This window comes from Plecotus auritus (genome assembly GCF_963455305.1).
Source record: "Plecotus auritus genome assembly, chromosome: 9".
Classification (NCBI taxonomy): domain Eukaryota; kingdom Metazoa; phylum Chordata; class Mammalia; order Chiroptera; family Vespertilionidae; genus Plecotus; species Plecotus auritus.
This window is the reverse complement of record NC_137783.1, coordinates 54,221,967-54,237,462: the sequence shown is the minus strand read 5'-3', so window position 1 is coordinate 54,237,462 and position 15,496 is coordinate 54,221,967. Positions and strand designations below refer to the sequence as shown.

Here is a 15,496-nt window from a genome sequence, read left to right as displayed (position 1 = left end):
CTAATTTCTGCTTAAACATTTCTGCCTAATTTCCGTTCATTGCTAAGATACTAGATAGCCTATAAGCAAATTTCTCTATTTTTCCCAGGAAAAAATACTTTATTTCTGAGGTCGGGGTGGAGGGATTCCATTTTAACCTATAATATTTAGGCTTATTTAGGCTTTCTTTTTGTCCTTGGTACCATCTCTGGCAACCGACTTAACTCCCAGACCTGGAGTTTAGGAGTATGTGATAAAAGCATCTAGAAAATCAATAGAGTCTCCATGTCGCTCAGTCCCAGGCAGCCTTGTTCCACATACTGTGAGAGCTCACCAGCACTGTGGTTCCACTTGCTGCACTTATCAATTGATTGGAAGTGCTCTGACCCAAGGTCAGGTGGGAGTGTGTACATATAAAGGCTGTTTCGCCACAGAGCCCCAAGCTCCCACTGCAGTAAGTCATGAAGGCCATTTCCAAGGCACTGGTCTGTGTCCTGCAATCCAGGGCTGACAATCTTCTTAGGAATGGCACATGTTTCTGCATCCTCAAGACAATCAAAGAAAAGCCACTGGTGTTTCTTCAGGAGCCTTGTCATGCTCCTCTCCAACAAAGACAGAGGGATCCTGCCTTCACCACAGCAGAACTGGCAGTGTGTCAAAAGCTCTAAGAAACTAATGTCAGTCTACTGTCTTAGAAAATTCATTAAGTACTGAAGTCACTTTTACAATAAGAATGTTAAATGACCTATAAAATCTTGGGAAGATGGATCATTCTTCAGAGCAGGATGACACAATTAATACTGAGCAGCAGCATGGCACTGCGGAGTGCAAGAAACCGATGGCCAAAGACCCAGGTGGTCACTTGATTCCTGGGACCTTGGGCAGGTCAGTTAACTGGAAGACAATGGGTCCTAACCAGTTTAGGATTATAGATGTCTTTGAAAATCTGATAAAAATCTCTTCTTGGAAATTTTACTGGGATCATAGAACCTCTCTATCCCCAAATCCTTGCCAGGACCCAAGTCAAGAATTCCTATTATTGATACCTGAACTCAGGGGCCTGTTCCTAGAATGTATGCTCTGTGAGAGCTGGGTGTGTCTCCAGGGCCCAGGACAGATCCTGATCCCAGTGGGTACTCAAAAGGGATTTGATGAATACCAATAAATAGAAGTATCATGAATCTTTTGAAATATTAAAGACAGTTTATATAAAGGAGACTTGCAAATTATAAAATATTCTACAAATATGTTATTATTTTTGTTAAATTAATTGCAAGCAACATTTTATGTTCTTTTCTAACTGATACTTTCAGTAAAACATATAATCACAATTTACAGTTCTCCACAAGGTAAAACGTTTTTCTATAAACCTGAAATTTTAAAAAAATTGTAATTGTGCTTCAACACAATTCTTTCCCTTTGAAAATATGTATAAATATCAATAAATTAATAAACATTAAAGTGCCTCTCAAGAAATCCCATTCTTCACCTCTTATGTCCTACTTGATTCTAACAATATCACTTTTGTCAAAACTGGACACTTGTCAAAATTTCAAAGTTGAACATATAATTCATCCTCTCATATGAGACTATTCGGTCAACAAACTCAATTGCTTACATTTTCCAAAAATCTCCCATCTGAGTTCCCCACCTTTTATTTCCCATGGCTATGCCTCACCTTGACCCTCATTACCTTTCACTTGAAAACATACAAGTGTCTCTCATAGCCATCAGGATAGATACTATCAAAAACATAAAAACTAACAAGTGTTCACAAAGATGTGGAACCCTTGCGCACTGCCGGTGAGAATGCCAACTGCTTAAGCTACTGGAGAAATGGTATGGCAGTTCCTCAAAGTTTAAAAATAGAATTACCATGTGATCTAGCAATCCCACTTTTGGAATCCCAAACAAATGCATAGCAGCATTGTTCACAAGAACTAAAACATGGAAGCTACCAAGTGTTCATCAACAGATGAATAGAAAAGCAAACTGTGGTCTAAACACATAGTGAAATATTCTCCAGCCTTAAAAAAGGAGGAAATTCTGACACATGCTGCAACACGGAGGAAAGCTGAGGACATGCTTTGTGAAATAAGCAAGTCAGGAAAAGACAAGTACTGTACAACCCCACTTCCACTAGGCACTTGGAGTAGTCAAAATCATAAAGACAGAGACTAGAAAGGTGACTTTTAGGGGTGAGGGTAGGGGCGGGTAGTTATAGTTTAACTGGAACAGAGCTTCAGTTTTACAAGATAAAAGTTATGAAGATAGATGGTTGCACAGTGTTTTGCATGTGTTTAATGCCACTAAACTGTACACTTAAAAGTGATTAAGTCCTAGCAGGTTTGGCACAGTGAAGGGTCACAGGTTTGAATCTGGTCAGGGCATGTACCTGGGTTGCAGGGTTGATCCCAGTCCTGGTCAGGGCATGTACAGGTGGCAAACAATCAATGTGACTCTTTCACATTGATGTTTCTCTTCCTCTCTCCCTCTCCCCTCCCTTCCATTCTCTCTAAAAATCAATGGGGAAAAAAATATCCTCAGGAGGGGATTAACAAAAAATAAGTGATTAAGATAGCACATTTTATATAATGTGTATTTTACCTTAGTAAAAGAAAAACCTACATGAACAGACACTTCATCAAATACATGACTTGCAAATAACTACAGGAAAAAGAGATGTTAAGTATCAAAAATAAATAAACTATGAAAGTGTCCTCAACTTTTCTCCCTCCAGTCCATCCTTGACACCATTTCTATCACCTTTCTAAAACACAAGTTTGATTATATGACTTTCCTACTAAAAAATTAAGATTTGTTCTGTGTCTACATTTTGAGGAAAACTGAAATATGGCAAATGATGTCTTTATTCCTCTGGCCTTAACTCACTTCCCTGGCATCTCCCATCTTACACTCCCCATTCAATTCACAGATAAAACGCTGCGGTTCAGAAAATTACATTATTTACTCAGTGTCATATAGCTGGTAAAGAGTGAAGACAGGATTTGTTCCCTGGCTTTTTTTCACACAGTAATATTCTCAAATCTATACTGAACTCTCAATAATCAATTCACAAAGACCTTTCCTGAGAAAATCTAGAAAAGTCTGTTAAGAGAAATGACATGTTTCAAAGCAGTGCCTTCAAAATCTTGTGACAGATTAATCTGGTGTTGCATTAATCAACTGTCATACTCTCTTTTTCACAGAACCCATGTGAGAATTTTCACATGTTCCTCTTTCATGTTTTAAGGCAATGCTAACCTACTGCACTGTTGTCCCCACCTGGAAGGGAGGGTGTCAAACCATATGATGATTCCAATGCAGACTCTAGAAAGAAACTTCGGACACCATACTGAGAAATATGCTTGACTTAAAGAAAATAGATCAATTCCTCCATTTCCTATTTGTGGATTAGAGATCTCCAAAAGCTTTCAAGAGAATCCATTCTCTTCATTTACACAGAACTCACACTGCCCTGCTCTCCCATTCTTCATCTCTGCTCCTCACTCATCAGTCTGGATATTCTACCTTCTAGAATCTCCCCAGTCTCTTCCTTTCTTCTCCCTCTGACCTGCTATATCTAAGCTCCTCTTCTCCTCTTCATTCATCTCTGGTTTCTCACTGCTGCCCAGAAGTGAGACCTCCTCCCAGAACTTACAACCTTCTTGCTCCTTCTGTCAGGTTGTAGATCAGCTCCACCCACCTGTTATACGTCATCCCCAAGACTTATCCACATTAAGCCAATTCATCTAGCCCAGTACAGATCTTTCTTGCTTGCATTATGATCTAGGCAAGACATTTAATTCTCTGTGGTTCATAGGACTTATGTGAGGATTACATGAGATAATACATGAAAAGTTACATAGAATAATGCCTGGCCCATGGGAGCTCAATAAATACTACTATTATGTTTAGCAATTCTATCATGCTTTGTTTCTTTTAAGGAGGCACTTTCAACAACTGCAGAGAGAACAGAGATGTTTAAAAAAAAAAAAAACTCACACACCAGCTCTGAAGAAAATGCAATGGGGAAAGAACAGTTTCTTCAATGAGTGGTGATGGGGAAACTAGGCAGCGACATGAAAGAAAATGAAACTGACATTGGTCTTGAAAAGGATTCTTCGGGTTTGACAGCAATATCAAAGGCAACAAAAGAATAAATAAATAAGTAGGCCTACATCAAACTAAAACTCCTTCACAGCAAAGAAAATCATCAACAAAATGAAAAGGCAACCTACCAAATGAGAGAAAATATGTCCAACTCACATACTAAATAAGGGTTTAATATAAAAAAAAATATAAAGAGCTCACACAATTCAACAACAAAGAAACAATCTGATTTAAAAATAGGCAGAGGATCTGAATACAGTTTTCCAAAGAAGACATACAGATGGCCAACAGGTACATGAAAAGACCCTCAACATCACTAATCATCAGGGAAATGCAATTCAAAACCACAATTAGATATCACTTCAACACGAACAGGAATAACAACTGTTGGCAAGTGTGGAGGAGGAAGAGGAAACCTACACCTGTGTTTGCCCCACCAGGGGCTCCTAAAAGGAGCAAGCAAGTGTGGCATTCATTGGGCACATGCTGGCAGATCTGACCCTGGGGGACAAAAAGTGCCTCTGCCTGGAATGGTTGACAAAAGGATACCTGAGAAATATGAAAAAGAAGCTAAAGAGTAAAACAGAAACTTGGAAATGGTCTTGGGACTTAGACACAGATTGGGAAGAAAGAACAGGGGTAAAACAGTAGAAGTGGGTTGTGACTATTTTGAAACAGGAAAGAATTTCACAATTCCAGATGCCCCAGCCACAGGAATTCTGTCTCAAATATGAGGGTGGTGCTCCTGATCCTGAGCTGGCTGTCCTGGTCATCTCTGCCAGGAAAGGGAGTCTGAACCTGGACTTGAAAAAGGAGGGCAGACAAGAGAACACCGATGCTGGCAAAGACAGCAGGTGTAAAACACTTAATTGTGCTTACTAATGAGATGGGTGATCCAACAGTGAATTGGAGCAATGAGAGATATGAAGATGAAAAAAGTTGGCTTCAATCCCAAACTGAACATTCACTTTATGCCTTGCTCAGGAGTGATTTGAGCAAATCTTAAAAAGCAATCAGACATCTGTCCTCAATATATTGGATTACCATTTATTCCATATCTGGATAATTTACCAAACTTCAATAGATCAGTTGATGGACCAATCAGGTTACCAACTGTGGATCAATACAGGACACAGGCACTGTGGTCCTGGGAGAGCTGGAGTCGGGATACAGCTGTAAAGGCCAGCACCTTGTGACAATGCCAAACAAGCACAGATGGAAGTTCTTGGAATCCTTTCTGAGGATGTAGAGACTGATTCTGTAGCCCTCGGTGAAAACCTCAAAATCTATGGACGCACATTTGATGCCCAGATAATGACTATAGAGCACAAATCCATCATCTACCCAGGTTACGCAGTGCTGCAGATTCCTATCTGTATTGAGGAAGTCTAAGTAACAACCTTAATTTGCTTGGTAGAGGAAAAATCAAAAGAAAAAAGTAAGACTCGACCCAGTTTTGTGAAACAAGGTCAAGTCTGCATTGCTCAAATAAGGACAGCAGGACCCATCTGCTTTGAGACCTTTAAAGATATCCCTCAGATGGGCCGATTTCCCTAAGAGATGAGGGTAAGGCCTCTGCAATTGGAAAAGTTCTGAAACGGGTGCCAGGGAAAGACTAAGGGTTCTCCTGATGACCCTGCACAATACTGTGCGGAAAAATGACTGCAGACACCTACTTCACACCACCTTCTGCCCATTGACAAACCTCTCTCCGTATCCTGCCAATTCCACATTTTGTCAGCTTTCTACATTGAGAACTCTGCTATGCCACTGCTGAATTTTCTCCAAGATTTTTTCCTTCCCTCACAAACTCTTTTCTAGACCAGATTTTGGTGATAGCTTTGTAAGTGATATGGACATCATCGCCTATGATACCAAAACCCTACATTTTGAAAAAAAATTTCATTTATCCCTCAGGCACACATAGACTTTTTAACCCCCAAGCAGATCATTCTGAGTGTGCGATTGTGTGTACACATGTTACAAAGACAACTACTATGTTAATAAAGTATTCAATTTGAAAAAATCAAGTTGCATGGCATAGTGGTTACCAGCATACATTTTCAGGTAGACTCCTGGGTTTAGATATTCTGTCTCTCCAATACCACACCTATTTATGACATTGGCCAATGTCTTAACTGCCCCAAGACTCAGTTTCCTCATCTGTAAAACTGAGTAAACTAGTTTATTATTTTATCACTTGATGGTTAAATCTATATAAAGTGTATGGGAAACCCCCTCACCATGTGCCTGGAAGAACCTTAGGAAATCATCTCTCAGTTAATGATTCATGGATGCTCAGTGGTGTGGGCGGAGCCACCCTACACCTCAGACCTCACCTGGCCGAGGCCTGTTGTCTGTACTTCTCCATGGCAGAGAGAAAACAAACAAGCATAGCTTCTCCTTCTCTTGTTGATCAATGAAAAAAGTCCAAAAACAGGGCAGCTCATAGCAACTGGTGGTATGACTGGGTCAGAATTAAGATTCTTGCTGTGCTTCTACTCTGCCCTGTGTCTTAGGGCCTCCCTATTAAATGGATTGTCATTGGTCCTCCACTAAGCAAATGTTCAAAAGAGGCCTAGGTGGGCTGAACAGTCAGACCCAGCACTTCATCACTCCCCTTCATCAATGCACAATACTGTCCCCTAGAAAGATGGAGCTCCCCTTTCCAAATTCCCAATAAGACTCTATTAGGAGAGCATGCATTTTCTTGTGAACTGCTGCACACTGGCCAACTGGACCAGCTTCCCTCAGTGTGATGAGCCTCTACCATGCACGTAAGGGGCCGTCCCACCTGCCAGGGCCTGAGTGAAGATGGGCTTTGATAGAAGATGCTCCAATGAAGAGATGTCACTATAGGACCCAAATCTCTGCACGCAGAGCTTTCCAGCCCACTAGGCCTCTGTTCACACACCAAATACATGTGTTTGGTAAAATGCTTGACTTTCTGAAGTCCCTAAAGACCCTAAGAACCCTGCATCTGATTTAGAGAGGAAATAAAAAGACAGAGCCTCGTCTTCTATCTCAGGGGCAGGATACAATGCAGGCGCACCTCAGGTGATGGAGAACCCCGGCTTGTGCAGGCTTGCCATTCTGAGTTTTCTTATTTTTAGAATCAATACATATCACTTTCCATCTCAGAAATTTCTACATTACTTTTCCTCATATGAATAAATGGATATTAATATTTTATTACTTCCTTCTATTCAAGTATCATTGATGAGTAAAGGCAAAATAGTAGTATGGCTTTTAGAGAAAATGCATAGTTGATACATCTGGGAGTGATAGCACATCCAACCTAAACCAGTAAATTTCAAAATCAACTTCACACTTGAACCTGAAAAAGAAAACTGCAGGCTGCATTTCACTGTGTGGGGCTAACAAAACAGAGCTTCCGTGGGCTCCTCTTCCTCAGGAGACAGGGCTAGGCACGCACATGCCTTACACTGAAAACTGCTTGAAAGGTTGCCTTAAAACCATCAACTGGCCAAAATGCTCACAGCCAATTCTGCCTTGGATTATTCTTAGCGATGTTAGTGTGTCCAATTATTTGTTAAATCATGAATGCTTTTTGTGATTTATTTAAATTTTGTTCTTCATGATTGCAAAGGGCAAATGGAAGTCAAAATAAAGAGCCAACCAGAGATGGATGCAGAACAAGGATGATGGGACACTGGATTGCAGGTCTGTGGATGAGGCAAAACACGAGCAGCCATCACCCTGAGTGGCTCTGTGCCATGTGCCATGGTCCTTGCCTTCATTAGGTTTCATCCCCCTCACTGACCAGGGAAAAATTCAGTGATATATAAACTATCTTCCAGATAGGGGTACTCAATAGGCATGTGTTTCCCTCAATGATTTTTATATTTTTGCATTAGTATGCTTATCTAACTTACATAGCATTTAGCTTTTCATTGAACACTATTTTTAGAACAACTCTGTTTACAACAGCTATCACGCTCTTTGGAACACTTTGCCTGCCCAGTGTCTCACCTTGTCATCTAAGTAAAGTTCAATGTCTTTTCCTGACCTTCCAAACTATATAGTAAAGATAAATTAAATAATAATAATAGCACTAAACTAAGAAACATGTAAAAGACTTTATAGTAAAATAATATAATTTACTAAATGTCATAAAAGAAAACAAATGAGAAATATATCATGTTAATATACCTGAAATCCATAAAGGCCACACATAATCTATAAATTCAAAGCAATTTCAATCAAAATCCTATCAGTGTTTTCATGCATGTAAAACTTCATGCTAAAATATGTATGGATGAGTTACAGGTCAGTATCTGTCAAGGCAATTTTAAAGTAAAAGTAGAAGAGGTGACATAGTTTAACTTTTATCAGGTATTACTATAAAACTACAGAGATTAAACAGTGTATACAGCTGAAAGGATAGACAAATAAAGCGAAGTAACAGAATAAATGCCTTTAAAGTAAATTCATGTATCTATGAGACTTCAAATATAATAGGCTACATATTTATGAGCAAAAGATAGACTATTCAAAGAATGGTGCAGGAATAATTGGCTATCCATATGGAGAAAGGAAAAAAATCAGATCTCTACTTCTCTCCAAACAATAAAAAAAAGAAATTTATGTTGGATTAATAACTTAAATCAGATAAAGAAATATATAAAATTTAAGAGTATAACATAGAGAATATATTGATGATATCAAGATAGATACACAAAAAAAGGAAAACTATAAAAGAAAAAATAAACATTTCGGAACCCATTAATACTGAAAACATGTATAAGATAAAACCGGTCACATGCAAAGAAAAAGAAACTTAACTGCTGGGAAAAAATATGTTTGCAATCCATACAACTAATAAAATGAATATTATACAATGGATAAAAGGAACATGTACAAATTGATTTGCAAGAGAAGACGACAAATAAAAAAAATGGGCTAATTATATGAACTGACAATTGAAGTGAGAAGAAACTTCAATGGCCTATAAACATATAAAAGTAGTCAATCAGTAACAATAGTCAGCTGTCATAAAATACTTATTTGATTGTAAAAAATCAATATATCAGCTGTAGATTATGGGGAAACAGGATCAAATGCATAATAGAGAGGAGTATAAACTGAAGATCTATTTAACATTACACAGTTAACACAGACACGGCTTGCAACTGAGCAATTTGATCTTCAGGTTTGTACGCTGGAAAGACTCTTACACCTTTTCATCAGGTGACATACATAAGGATGCTCATTACACTGAAGCATGATTCACTCTCCACATACTACACACATTTCCTTTTCAGTCACTCGCAAATGTTCTGAAAGCACATCTTATTCACCAGTGTAAAGGGAAAATGGACAGGATAAATGGAGAAACATGGATAGCAACTTCACTGACTTCACTGGGATCACTCAGTGTGTTTGTAGCAGGCAACCAAAGCAACAACAAGTCGGTGATGACTTTATTGAGAGAGTTCCCAGTTCTTGTTTTGAGAAATGTCATAGCTCATTACGGTTAGAGAAAATCAGCTCTCCTCTTTCCCATGCACTGGTCAAGTTTTATCACGTCTCATTAAGAGGCTAAAACTTACAAATGTTCATTGGGCTGTATAATTTCATGGGCTACATAAGAGCAATAATTTTTAAATGGTAATATATGTTGTCTTTGGACTCTCTGAAGTTTTTAAATGTTTAATCTTATTTCACAAAATGTCAGAACCTACATTTGCAGAGAAGTGTAACTTTTGGTCCTAACAAATGGACCAGCAAATAGTCACATCTACTGTATAGGAATAGCAGGTTCAGAAGTCCTGTCACATAGCCTTCATCATGGAAAAAACATTGGGCAAGATTTACAAAATTTCATTGCCACTTACTAGCTATTTTCATTCTTGACCTTGGGTAAGTCATTTCTCATCCCTACACCTCAGCTTTCTCACCTTTACCAGGCTTTTCTGATCTGACTCCTCCACACCTCAGAGTGTAGAAAGAGTCAGAAGACAACAAATGAGATAGCAGACAGTCTGCTACAGCTGCCATAACAAAATACTACAGCCTGAGGGGCTTAAAAAACAGAAGTTTGTCTTCTTGCAATTCTGGAGGCTCGAAGTCCAAGATCAAGGTGTTGGCAGGCTTGGTTTCTTCTGAGAGGCTCTCTCCTTGCCTTACAGATGGTCATCTTCTCTCTGTATCTGCATGTGGTCTTCCTTCTGTGTTTGTCTATGTCCAAACTGTCTCATCTTTTAAATCCAAAAGTCATATTGGATAATGATTAATTTTAACTTTATTACCTCCTTAGAAATTCCATCTCCAATTCAGTCAAATTTTGAAGTCCTGGAAGTTATAGCACCTCCACTTATGAATTCTGGGGAAACAAGTCCCTAACACAGTACCTATGACAAATCATTGCTGTTGACAAAGGGATAGTTCTCTCAAGCCTAGGATACATACCTGCAAAACGATGGGCCTGGTTTATTGATGCTGCGGGAAGCCATAGGGGAAGTGGATGAGAAAAGATAAAATAATTGAGTGCAGAGTTCCCCATTCCTGCTCAAGAACTCTATCCTTTGGCTTCCCCTTTTCCTGTGTCACCAGTCCCTGTCTTCCCACTCAATTACCCCCTTCACCATGCAAGTATTTCCTAGTGCAGCAGCTTCCACACTTTTTAGACTGTGATCCACATTAGGGAAAATATTTTATAATCCAATATATGTGTGTAAATATGTAACTATTTATAATTATGGCATAGTAATATATTCCATAAAATTCTTACCTTTACCATATGAGATTTGTATTCTATGTTCTCTTTTAATCTACCTACTTTTTAAATGACGATTGCAACCCAAAATTATTTTAAGGACACTAATGGGCCACAAACTTTAGTTTATAAACGCTGCTCTAGTGTGTCACCTTTTTAAAGCAAAACAACTTCCTTTTACTCCATATGCCCTCCAACCACCTCCTTTCTCTGCTGTCCCTCTCAGCCAAACTTCTCAAAAGAGATGTCAACAAACTCCCCCTCCACTTTTTCACTTTCCATTAAGCTATTCAGGTCCCTCCAACCTGGCCTCTGCCCCAACCACTGCACTAAATCTTCTCTTGCAATGGCCACAAGCAAACCCCATGTTGCCAAATCCAATGGATAGGTTCCAATCATCTTTCTCTGCCTCGAAATAGCCTTCAATATGATTGGCCAATTTGTCATTCTTAAAATACATGCATCTCTTTCTTGGCTTTGAAACAGCACCATCTCCTGCTTTTCCTGCAACCTCACCACGCCGGCTGAGTCACATGTTCCTGCCTTGCCCTCCTCTACTTCACCATAGCTGAGGACCATCTGGGCCCAGTCCGGGAACCCACCCTCTTCCTAATCTATATTCTATCCTGAATGTTGTCAGAAACGAGGTTAAATATCATTTATTGCATATAGAGTCTCCAGTGTTCGTCTCCTCCAGAATTCTTTCGGATCAGGACTCATACAGCTAGTTGCCTATTTGACATTTCCATTTATATATCTTATATAAGACTCAAACATACTTCCAAAGCCATGACTTAACCCACAGACCTACTCATCTTCCAGTGTCCCTGACTAAACACAAGAGCAGCCACCCAGATACTCTTGCCAGAAATCAGGAAGTCTTCATCACTCCCTCTCTCCTCTACACCTGCAATTCACCAACATGACCCAGTTCTTCTCTCTTCAAATTATATCTCAAATCTCTTTCTGGGACTATTACGATGCCTTTCTAACTAAACACTATTTCACTTGCCCCCACATATCATCTCTCCATCACACACTCATTAGTGTCCACAAACCAAACAAAATGTTTTTTAATTATATTTTAATTGTTGACATATTACAGATATCTCCCATTCTCCCCAACCTCTGCCCATCACCTCATTGTTGTCTCTATCCATGGGCTATGAATATGTTCTTTGTCTATTCTCTTTACCTTCTTTCATCCCATCTGCCCCACCCACCTCCCTCTGACATCTGTCAGTGTGTACCATGTATCCATGCCTCTGGCTCTATTTTGTTCATCAGTTTATTTTGTTCATTAGATTCCACATATTAATGAGATCATATGGTATTTGTCTTTCTCTTACTGCCTCATTCCACTTAGCATATTATTCTCCAGGTTCATCCATGCTGTCTTCTTTTACACAGCCACATAGTATTCCATTGTGTAAATGTATTACAGTTTTTTATCCACTCATCTGCTGATGGGCACTTGAGCTGTTTCCAGATCTTAGCTACTGTAAATAACACTGATATGAATATAGGGGTACATATAACTGAGTAAATAACACCATTTCTTTCATCCTCTCCCAAGCATACATTCTTAAAGCCTGGAACTTACCAAGCACTCAACATTTTTCTTTAAAGAATGAACAAATAATGCATTTACCATGCAGTCTTGGGAGAGACAAAGGGAGGTGAAAGTACTTCAAAACTGTTTTCTTGCATGCGTAGTAGCTGGTAGGAAGGAGGAAAGAAGGACTGAGAATAAAAAGACTCATTTCCAGAATGTGTTGATGTAGTTCAGTAAAGCCAACATCATATATATTTTCAAATTATTTAGAGCATAAAAGCATTAGAATTATTAGGTTTGTGTGTACAATGGACCCTTAACTATTTAACAGAAATGTTAGGAACAAAGTTGGCATGGATGTCCATCTCCATGTTTCTTGGCCACAACAGTAGAATGTAGAAGATGGGTACTAAGAGTTGTATAAGGCACAGGTTACCACTGACGTACTAATACCACTCCCCAAAATTTGGCATTTCAAGATTATCACCACCACTAATTAAATAAATACACTTGGGTTCATAAATACTAAGCAACATACTCAAAGAGTTTTTTCAACTTCTGCTTAACCCCTGCCTTCTACTGCCTATCCCTGATGGTGGAAAACTTTGATAACTACCAGAATATCCAAAATGATCCCACACCTGATATGTCTATACACTTAATATGAAATTAAGTCTATTCTCCAAAACATACAAAACAGGATTAAAAATAGCATGGAGACTATGTGGTCCCCTGGAGTAAACACTGTTCTAACTGAATTGTTAAAGATGTAAGGATATCAAACCAATGGCAGCAAAGATGTAAATAGCTGAATAGTATGACCCTCAGGTTTACAAGAAAGGCTGCTGATTTCTTAGCTCCAATGACAGTCACACGCAACTGAGTGGCTCAGGTTTGACATGCAGGTATAAATTCCCCCAGATATCTCCTGAGGGCCTGGGCTGATGAAGAACCACACTGTGAGGCACGGGAATGATACAATTAAGGAGAACAATTGCTGAGGTTGCTTTACTTGTGGCATCATTTCCACAAGTGCCCTGCTGAGTCAGGTGACTTGGGAGGTCTATTCTGCCACAGGATTCCATGTCATGGGGCTTTTTCTCACTCCAAAATCATCTGAGCTCTCAACCTGGACTTTTCTGTAATCACTTTCCAAATGTCCCCATTCTGACTCTCTATGCATAATTATGAATTTTAAGTGTAAAATCCCTTGGATACTTAGCAGGGTAGTAGAAATATCTTGAAATGTGACCTTCTCCTCACCCTGTTGCCTATGTGAGCCACAGTGGCACAAGTCCAGAAAGAAAGAGTTTTTCCATTCTACCCCGGGTGCAGGGAGGGCGTGTCTTCATAAGACACACTCACGTGGTTTGACATGAAGGTGCAGAAAGCCCCAAAGTCTGGTGAGTCACAGATGCAATGCACATTTCACAAAAGGAGCACAAGCTAGAAGTACACCATTGCGCCTCATGGGAAAGAGCACAAACTTACTAGACACTGAGCCCCAATTGTCCTCTTCTTCTAAATAAATACTGGTACTTGTGCACCACATTTAATCTTCCCAGCCAAAACAGGTGTGGAGAGTGGGTAGCAGGGTTCATTATGGTTGAATAAGACAGGGGTCGGAAGGTGAGAAAAATATTGGAGAGGGACAGGAAGCCTCTGAAGACCCAAAGATGAGGCCATTTGACTTTCCGGAGACACTTGAGCTATGCCAGCCAGGCCTGAGGTAATGAGGTCCCTGGAGTAACAGTTGATCCACAGACACAAGAACATATTTGGCAACTGCAGACATGAATTGCAGGTGGTTGTGAAGTCTTGCTAGTCACAATTGTCCTGATTCTATGTAATAATGAATGTTTTGTCCTATTAAGGGAAAGTGAAGCGGCAAGAGGGAAATACAGGTTGGGAGTATTGCAAGGTGGGTGAATTTACCCAAAAAGAGATGTCTAAGTCTGCAAACACTGCATGTGTGCAACTTTACAAAAAGGTTTTCCAAAGGGCTCCCAACAAGGGAAGTAATTGTCTCAGTTACTAATGGCATCACAATGCTGTTCTCATAAACTCCTCCTAAAACCAGACAGGGGAACTTCCATCCCCACATGTACCCAAGGGCATGTGTGCAGCTTTATGAATGCAGATTTCACAACATGCGTCAACCTAACAATGAAGAAGTGAAAATGCATTTCTCCTAGCCTTTTAATTTGAGTAATAGAATTTTTCCAAAATCAGAAACATATTAATACATGAAGAGAACATTTAAGTTTTCTGAGTTTAGAAAGCAAGGCTAAAACTTTTTTAGCTTTATTATGCATAGAAAATAGGGCACTTGGGGAGCAACATACACATTCCTTTATCTTCCCCCTCTCCTCCCTGTCCCTTCTCTCATATCCTTCCTCTTCTCTTTCTTTTTCTTCTTTTCTTTTATCTTTTCTGTTATCCTTTCCTTTTTTAAATGTATGCATCTGAAGGACAGTCATAGAAGCTTTCTTCAAAGAATAGCATAAATATGTTTTTAGAACATGATCTTTGTTTTCATTGTAATAGGAATTTGTTCAAGGAGAATTGTTTTCTGATTCAGAGCAGAAAAAAAAAAACAGTGAAGTTTTAGTTTGGACTTTCAATATAACATTTGCCAGGGTATTATATTAAACTAGACACCTGGTGCATGAATTCATGCACGAGTGGGATCTGGCCAGCCAGGCCCCAATCAGAGCCGGGCCGGCCAGGGGCAGAGGCCATGGGAAGTTAGCCGCCGGCTCCATCTCCAGTCAGGGTGGGAGAGGTTGATCGGGGTTCAGGCCGGCTGTGGGGAGGGGCTGTGGGGGGAGGGCGATTGGGGCCCCAATCGGGTTGGTTGGCCACTGCAGTGTGCGTCATAGCAACCGGTCATTCTGGTCATTCCAGTTGTTCCAGTCACTTGGCTTTTATATGTATAGATATCTAAACAAACTCATAAATTGAAATTACGTTAAAAGAGGAAAAAAGCAGAATACCTTTATTCTGGTAGAACAAGAATAAATTTTGAGTAATTTTGCAACAAAAATTATCATATTACAATGCATTGATTCAAGATTGTCTTTCAAGTTACTTATTAACCAAATTTCATA

The 15,496-nt window shown here is 39.5% G+C and overlaps 1 protein-coding gene and 1 pseudogene across 5 annotated transcripts in view; one reads left to right on the top strand and one right to left on the bottom strand.

Annotated features, from left to right (window-relative positions):
• The window catches only part of NRG3 (neuregulin 3), a 1,127,062-nt gene that overhangs the window by 975,106 nt on the left and 136,460 nt on the right, over positions 1–15,496 (bottom strand). The gene's annotated exons all lie outside the window — the stretch shown is intronic.
• Positions 743–5,711, top strand: LOC308257723 (eukaryotic peptide chain release factor GTP-binding subunit ERF3A-like; annotated as a pseudogene). The gene is made up of 2 exons: positions 743–864; positions 4,488–5,711. The product of its transcript is annotated as a eukaryotic peptide chain release factor GTP-binding subunit ERF3A-like (transcript).